The sequence below is a fragment of the Belonocnema kinseyi genome, chromosome 4 (assembly GCF_010883055.1).
Source record: "Belonocnema kinseyi isolate 2016_QV_RU_SX_M_011 chromosome 4, B_treatae_v1, whole genome shotgun sequence".
Classification (NCBI taxonomy): Eukaryota; Metazoa; Arthropoda; class Insecta; order Hymenoptera; family Cynipidae; genus Belonocnema; species Belonocnema kinseyi.
In genome coordinates, this window is record NC_046660.1 from 140662460 (window position 1) to 140671099 (window position 8640).

General features: G+C 36.8%; 1 protein-coding gene across 11 annotated transcripts in view; it reads right to left on the reverse strand.

Moving 5' to 3' along the window:
• Positions 1–8640, reverse strand: part of LOC117171308 (exocyst complex component 7) — a 336468-nt gene that overhangs the window by 270072 nt on the left and 57756 nt on the right. The window lies entirely within an intron of this gene.

Here is an 8640-nt window from a genome sequence, read left to right on the forward strand (position 1 = left end):
CCCCCCCCCCCCCCATCTCTTCCACCTCCTTTCCTGAACACCATAACCTGCGACTTGTCCGCATTTAACTCTAACCTATTCTTGTCCAAGTAACATCTCAACCTCTTCATCATCTCCTTTAAAGCCTCTTCGCTCTTTGCCAACAGCACTATGTCACCTGCATATGCGAAAGACCATATCCTGACTCCTACTACCCTAACTCCTCCTACCACTCCGGCCGCTAGCTTACTTTCCATATCCGCGATCAAAACTGCAAAAAACGTTGGGCTAAGCGGGCACCCTTAACTCAATCCCCTATCCATCCAGAATCCCTCAGAGATTCCCTCCCCTCCTCTCACTCTATCTTTCGTCTCCTCATATACCTCCCGTACCCTCTCGATCAGGCCCCTCTTCACTCCCGTCTCCTCCATTGCCTCCCACAACCTCCCCCTATCCACTGACGGGAACGCGCTCTTTAGATCTACAAAAAACGCGTACACTTTGCCACCCTTTTTGGTTAATTCTCTATCCACCACGTGTTGCAAGACGTAAATATTGTCAATAGTGCTCCTTCTCTCTATAAAGCCCGCCTACATCTCCGGCAACATTCCTTTCCCCTCAAAATCCTTTTGCAGCCTATCTGCTAGCACCATCACGTATATTTTATTTAGCCTTACCTTTCATGTCCTTATATTAGGTTTGTGATCAAGTTAAATGAAGTTTGTAAGTTATAATTTCCAGGGAATTTATATTCAAGTTGAAATTCAAAAGTTCAAACTGCTGAAACTGTAGATTTCTTCACTTGAAGTATTCAAAACTAAAAGAAAACTAAAAACAGCGAAAATTAAACTCTTCTGAAATTTAAACTTTTCAACTCTTCCAAATTACAGCTTAAAAATTTTGCCATTAAAAAACTCTTTATTCAATCGTTTTATGATGAACATGTTTTAAAATGGAAGTCTTCTAATTTCCATAGGTTTTATTTTAAGGGTTTCATAATAAACATTCGATTAAAATAAGACAAGACATTCAAAATGGTAAAGTACTTTAAAATATACAAACTAAATGTCACTTTTATCGTTGGGAAAAATTCCCGGATTCAACATTTTTTGCAAATTTATTAAATTGTCGTGAAAAATGATGTGAATATAAAATTTGTATAACTTGTTTTTAATGCAACATTTAACTGTAGAAACCCGTAGAAAAATAAACTGGCAGGTTAGAAATAAATTACTTTGTTGAAAATTTATATATTTTTTTGGGTTGAAAAATGAACTGGTTGGTAGAAAATTCGTTTTTTTGGCTTGAAACTTCAACAGTTTGATTGAAATTAATTTTCATTCATGCCTAACAAATTTATATTCATTAAAAATTCAAGAATTTTATAGAAAATTGAACCATTGGGTTGAAAGTAAACTTTTTTTTATTAAATAATTGAGGGCCGGGATGCAAGAACCGGGCGAACACTCGAAACGGGTAAAACTATTTTTCATGTGACGAAAGTGAAGTCGAATTGAAAATACGATATTCAATCCAAAAAAATGCAGAAAAATTAAAAAAAAAAATTATTGGCAAAACGTTTCATTTTTGCATTCTTTTTGTTTAAATAATAAAGTCCACAGAATTACATTTAAAACGCAGAATAACTGATGTTCTTAAGCATTTCATGTTGAGCACTTATAAAAAAATGTCGAAAGTGGTTCAGAATTGAGCTGCCGGATCGAAGAAGGGCACATAAACTTATTTCGCTGAGAGTGGGGAGACCCCTAGAGGCTTTCAGAAACATTTTTGAATTTTGATTTTTAAAGACTATGTGTAGGTGTAGAATTTTATTGCGCATCTCCCCCCCCCCCCCCCCCCCCACGTAAAATGTTGCAGCTTTTTTTAGTTTTCTAATTAAAGCCAAAAACTGGCTTTTTTGTAAAAATTAATTTTGAATAGCTTTTCACTTCAACTCGTGCTCAGGCAGTCAGTTCTAAGGATTTTTCAATAATTTTTTCAGGGAATGTAGTTTGAAATATCCTTCGACTGATGGAGCAAAATTGTTTCAAAAATTTATTTAACAAAAATTGTTGTTAATTGTTTTCATACGCCTGGCGCTTATCGGACTTCTCTAACTTCCAGCGTTTCGGTTATCGATCTAATTTTGAGCATCAAAAAACTTTCAGCGAGAAAGTTGTTGACAACAGTACAAAGAAGTTTTCTGGAACATTTTAGCCCAATCGAATTGATATTCAAGAAATTATTAACTTCTCAAGTTCATAGCCGCTAGACAACTCGCGCGCGGGATTTAGCAATAGTCTCAGATCCAATTTATAACATAATTCACCGGCGCCAAAAATAAAAACTAATCAAGTAATCAGGTGATATTAAAGTATTCTGCATAAATAAATATTAGTGCATAATGCAAAATAATTGATTAATTTAATATTATGTATAATAGAATGATTTTTATTTTTAAGACAAACTGTACAAAAATAAAAGAAAACATAAACATCTAATGGTTGAGATGCAACGGATTTTTAAATCCGAGAATTTTTCAATGCTTTCAATTCGTGGAATTGAAAAAAGTGAAACATCGAGAAAGTAATTTTATTTTTATCCCTGTTGTAATAGAGCGTATTATTATTTATTTATGCATAATACTTTGATACTACCTGATTACTGATTAGTTTTTTTTTTGCGTCTATTAATTGCATTATAAATCGGATCTTGAGTTTCTCGCTACAGCCCGCGCGTGAGTGGACTAGCCGCTATCGACTTGAGACGTTAATAATTTCTTAAATATAAATTCGATTGGGCTAAAATTTTCCAGAAAACTTCTTTTTACTCTTGTCAACAACTTTCTCGCTGAAAGTTTTTTGTTGCTCAAAATTCGATCGATAAACGAAACGCTGGAAGTTAGAGAAGGCCGATAAACGACAGGCATCGGAAAAAAATTAACAACAATTTTTTTAAATACATTTTTTAATTACTTTCACTCTCAGACGAAGGGCATTTCAAAATACATTTCTTGAAAATTTTATTCAAAAATCCTTAAATCTGACTGACTGAGCACGAGTTGAAGTAAAAGCGATTCGAAATTAATTTTTACAAAAAAGCCAGTTTTTTAGCTTTAATTATAAAACTAAAAAAGCTACAACTTCTTGCCCGGGGCAAAAAAAGATGCCCAATGAAATTTTGCATCTGTATATAGTGTTTAAACATTAAAATTCGAAAATGTTTAGGAAAGCTTCCGGGAGCCTTCCCACTCCCAGCGAAATCAGTTTAGGTGCCCTCTTTCGATCCGGCAGCTCAACTGTCGGTTGTAGGGGAATATAAACAGTAAATTCCCGATCCAGCCGAATGTGCATGGCCAGAAAACGAATTTACGAAGAGAAATTTTCTGTACCATTTCTTGCTTCAGTCAATTGTTAACCTAAAAATATACTAATTTCGTTGGAAAATAAGGAAAATCTTTGTGCTTTTTTGGTTGAAATGTTAATTATGCAGCGAAAAATTTCAAGCAAAAGTTCGAGTGTTGCTTTATATATAACACCTAGGCACTGTATTAAACCGAGAATATTACATACTTTACGTTTTAACTACAATCACGTCGAATGACCGTGCAGAACGTGGTTACAGTGTGCGAAGGAATGCAGAGACACATGCGGAAAAAATGCAAGAGGCGATCACTCTTGGGTCGCTCGGTATCTACAGGGCGCACATGGCTTTTCTCGGAGCACCGTAATTAATTCGTCAAAAAACTGTTGCCACATATCTCAACTATATAACCATATATAAATAGGTCAAGCAACCACTGCAGGGTCCCCTGAGAACGAATGCCACCCATGAAAAAGATAATAGCTCCCAGTATAACCGCGTTCCTGTGCATTCGGCACTTCTCGTTTCCGGCAATTGACTCTATCTCCCCAAAGTGTTTGTCCTGATAAGCGAAAATGAAACTTTCCTGGATGACAGTCGCTTGGTGACTCTGGGATACCGAACAAACTCCCAGAGTATTCAGCCATATCTTTGCATATAGGGCTCTGCAAGTGTGGACAATCCCTATCCCTAACTGGTTGAAGGAACCATAATGATATCAACAAACCCAATTGCAGGTGCGGTTCAAAAAGATTGAACTGACAGAGCCCCCGAAAATAGGTTGGTAAATAGTAGGGCTCTGACTTTGCCAAAACCCCATAACTCGGTACACGGGCATGTATCCGATGACACGAGTGTTACTCCAGTACCCGAGTAACCGGGTAATAACCTAAATATCGGGTACCCGAATACCCGGGTATTTTTCGGGTATCAGGAAAACAGTGAATAAAAAGGTAACATGATCACAAATGTCAGATAGCCCTTCATACAATTCGTCAGCATGTCGCGTCAACGGTCAAATTGGTTATTGGATTATTTTGTCATAAAGTATCATATTTGCGGCGAAATATTTGTATACCAAAACTCAACGTGATCACTAAGCCACCACTTGCTCCGGGAATTCTGATATTTTGGTTATTTTGTTTGATTCTCGAATAAGGGTTATGAACCTATTGCGCTTTTATTTATTTTTTTCTTTGCATTTGAAACTTGATGCCGAATGAGGAATCTTTAAAATGCAGAAAAATACGTTCAGTACCCGAATACCCGGGTATTACCCGATTACCCGGGTACTCGTCAGCCAAGTTTTCAGTTATTACCCAGGTACCTCGGTACCCGGATAATGCCCGTTATCTCGGGTACCCGGATTCCCAAGTTCCGAGTAAACATACGAATATCCGCCAAGAAGTCCTAGGTCTACTAAATATTACCAATCAACCCGGAGTTCGGGATACTGAAGATAATTTAGATGTAAAGACGACGACGTGTTCAGTATGTAATTGACTGCATAACATCTGGTAGGTTATTTACAGAAAGGTTCCGAAAGTTCACTCAAGAAATAAGGATTCACCATCACACATTGAATAAGTCAAAGCTGCTGAAAATCAAGTAGCAGAGTTTCTCGCGGTCGCATCTCGCCTTTGCAGGGATTTCCGTGTTTCTGTCAAAAATCCGCACTGACCCAACGAGGTAGACTTTTTGAAGAGAAGTTTACGAAGTTCAACTATATTTAAAGGAAAACACTAAAATATCATCGGGATCAAGGAGCTTTTCATCAACCTCAGAACATCTCAGCTGGAATGTCTATCAATATCTGCCGAAGAGGTGAAGAAAGCACTCAGGAACACTCGATTGCAGGCTGCCGAGAGAACCTGCTAACTGACATGTGCGTCTGCAAACACGCAGTATTCAACTAGCGCTGTCTGTCGATAGTCTGGATTGCCTGCTGAAAAGCTTTCAATTTAACCTCTCATAGACTTATCATATGTCTGTTAGAAAGATTGAAAGTTCATCCATACGTAGTGAGATGCATCTAGAACAAAGTGTGTTCCCGCGCCGTTTTCGGGGTAGGACTCGATCTCTTCTTACGTGACTTTTGTTGTGGGGGGGGGGGGGCACATAATTTTGTTGAGGGAGGAAAATGAAGTTTTAGAAGAAATTAACTCTAAAATAAGTACGCCACCAAGAACGAGGGCTATTTCGCTACTTGGATCGAAAGCAGCAAAACGGAAGAGACGCGGGGAAACGCCGAAAAAAGGAATTCTTGAGCGAACCAAAAGCAGAATCACGCTAGAACGTTCTTCATGTCGTCACAGAACAGATAATTAAGCTCAATGTCCTGCGAAGGGAAGCTTGTGAACCGAAGAAAGAAATATGCAAGGTACGTAATTATCTCGCATACCACGTCGAGTTAATACACTTGGTGAATCTCGAAAACTAGGTAGAGCAGATCGGAAAAAGGTGCAAACATGCCATCATAGAGGAGATACGCAACAAAAGGGCCATGCTGAGGAAAAATAAGGCGCGCAGATACGCGCAGAATCTTATGAAGGTAGAGGGAAATATGGCCACTGCACAACTCTTTCCATGCACACCCTATTTTTAATATTTTTATTTTGCATAAATATCGAAAACATCAAGAGAAATATAAAATTTGTACAAAGAAACCTTTCCCAGGTCACAAGGAATGTGTGTGTCAAGTTTGAGACGCGCATGTGTCTAATACAATGCTCTAAACAGTTATCCAGACATATGTGTGTGGATGTGATACTTTTTTGTGAACACGATAACTTGAAAATGGTTGCAGATAAATTGATGAAATTTGCAGGGGGCTTTTTTCACCATTAATATTTTAAAACTGACTAAAGTAGGAGTCTCAAAAATCCACAGGTGCAGCTTGATCCAGGATCAACTGGCTATTACCAGGATAAACCAATTCTTTAGAAGGGAAACTGACAGAAGATGTATGACCCCTTGATAGAAAATACTAGTTTGAACGGTTTGGTTCATAAACCTAGACCTCAAAGACCTCATTTTTTTCTGCTTTGCAAAAAGCAACTCTTTGAGGCACCTAGACTCAGGTAAAGGATGTGGATCTTTCTTGATAGTTATGTTTCAAAACTGAGTAGCTCCGACTTATTGACCCGAGATAACCAGAAGATTCGAGATTTATCGGTTAACTTATCATATGAATACATTTTATTGAAGATTAAGGAAATTATGGTCATTTATAATATTTGAAAAATCGGTTTTTTAGAGTTACATTTTTTCATTAACATAATTCAAAGTTGATGCAGGAACGGTATAAATTCCTTGATCCGAGAATAATCAATTTAACTATAATATTAATACATTGTCTTGAAGAGTACGCAGCTTATGGACGTTACTACAGGTATAATTTTAAAGTGTGTCAAACGGAAAAACTGTTTTCATTGACATAATTCACAAGGCTTATCAAATGAGCACATCTTTTTCATTAATCATTGGCAATTTCTGGAAAAAATGAAATAAATTAAGTTTAATTTTGACCTTTATTTCTGAAAGTCAAAACCTTCAGAAATTAGGCTTAAAAATAAATTTCACTTTTTTCTAATTTTGGCCATTTTTTTTACTTTAGGCTTAAAAGAAAGCGTTATGGGCACGCCAAAGAACTAAACGCTGATTTTTATAAACAAAAGATGGTCAACCAAATTTTACACCTTCGTATTCGTACACGAAAAAACCTTAGCTTTTTTAAACTTGAATTAAATCAAAATAAATGTGGTCCAAATTCGAAAAAAGTGAAATATATGTCTGACTTCATTTTTGAAGATTTTGTGTGATTGAGATTAAAAGAGTTCAAATACGTTAAAATCGACTATAGTAGCGATAAATCAATAATTTTCATCCAGTTCTCCTTGGTAAATAATTGTTTCAATGGCGAAATATTTTCCCTATTAAAGACTATCCAATAGGATGACACTTCATCTAAGTTTGAGTCCGATCGGAGAAGTTTGGTTATTGAGGTGGTGTCACTTCAGACATAATGCTCATTACGTATCTTTTTAGTTTATACGGCAGAATGCTTATGAAATTATGAAAAAATGATGATTTTCTAACAGGAGTGAAATTTTTTTTTACGTGCACATAATAATATACATTAGCAAAAATTTTCAATTGGTTTCCTGTTGAAGATTTCTGTGCACGAACCTCGGAGAATCCTGCACAGAAAATCTTTTTTTTTCCTTTGCAGGAATTTTGCGAAGAAAACTGTACGTGATTTTACAAAGAACCATGCACCGACAAAGAAACCTTTGAAGGATGCTGTACAGATTGATTTGCGAAGCAAATTAAGGCTTGGGCTTCTCTACAGAATCTCGTATAGGGCACTTTACATAAATCCATCACGAACTCATGTAGTTTACAGCTATAAAGTTACCTTTCTTTTATTCTCTTAAAGATTCAACTTACTAAAGAGAGAGAGAGAGAGAGAGAGCGAGAGAGAACGAGCCAAGCCACTAACGAATCATCGTGGATAAGTTCCTACACAGGTTCACGAACTAAATCATTAACAAGTTCCTGTACATGAACCCGCGTCTCATTTAATTATGTGAAGGAACCTGGACAGGTTCTTTCATAGTTTAGTTAACATGCATGTTCCATTCAGGAACATGTAGTTTCCTTCTTCAAATTCCTGCACAGGAAACGTCAAGATTTCCTGCACGGATTCACGTGTTTGAACCTGTACAGGAATTTTTAGCTGGATTGAAACCAATTTATATTTGAATGTTCAGTTATTATTAGGGACGTCAACTTAATACAAGTATGTAGGGGAGGTGGTTCTAAAACGACCAGTTCAGAAATCGAAAATAAGATTACTTTTGAATATTAAATATTAGGTAACAAGAGTAGATGTATAGGGCCGGTTCTGGACCACGATTCCTACCTTACCGGCATCGAGAAGCTTCAAACTGTAGTGGTTCGTGTCCGAGATCTTTCTCGAAGGATCCTGATGACGTCACGATTATGCAATAGTCTGTAGCCAAATTCATGTAAACAGGTTCAAGGTTATCACGTGCATGTGTCAAGGTAAAATGAGAAAAACAAGGATGATTTATTGCTTCCTGACAGATAAGACGTTTGGTAAATGCACAGAAGATGCGGGTGTATAGGTTAATTTTATATGGAGAGCTACGTATGGCATCCTGTTTTGAATAATTATTTGATTTATTGCTTCCTGATAGATGATACTTTAGCTAAAAATTCCTGCCTTTATTTGCTTAATGCGTAAAAGATGCAGGTGGACAGATGAAATTTGAT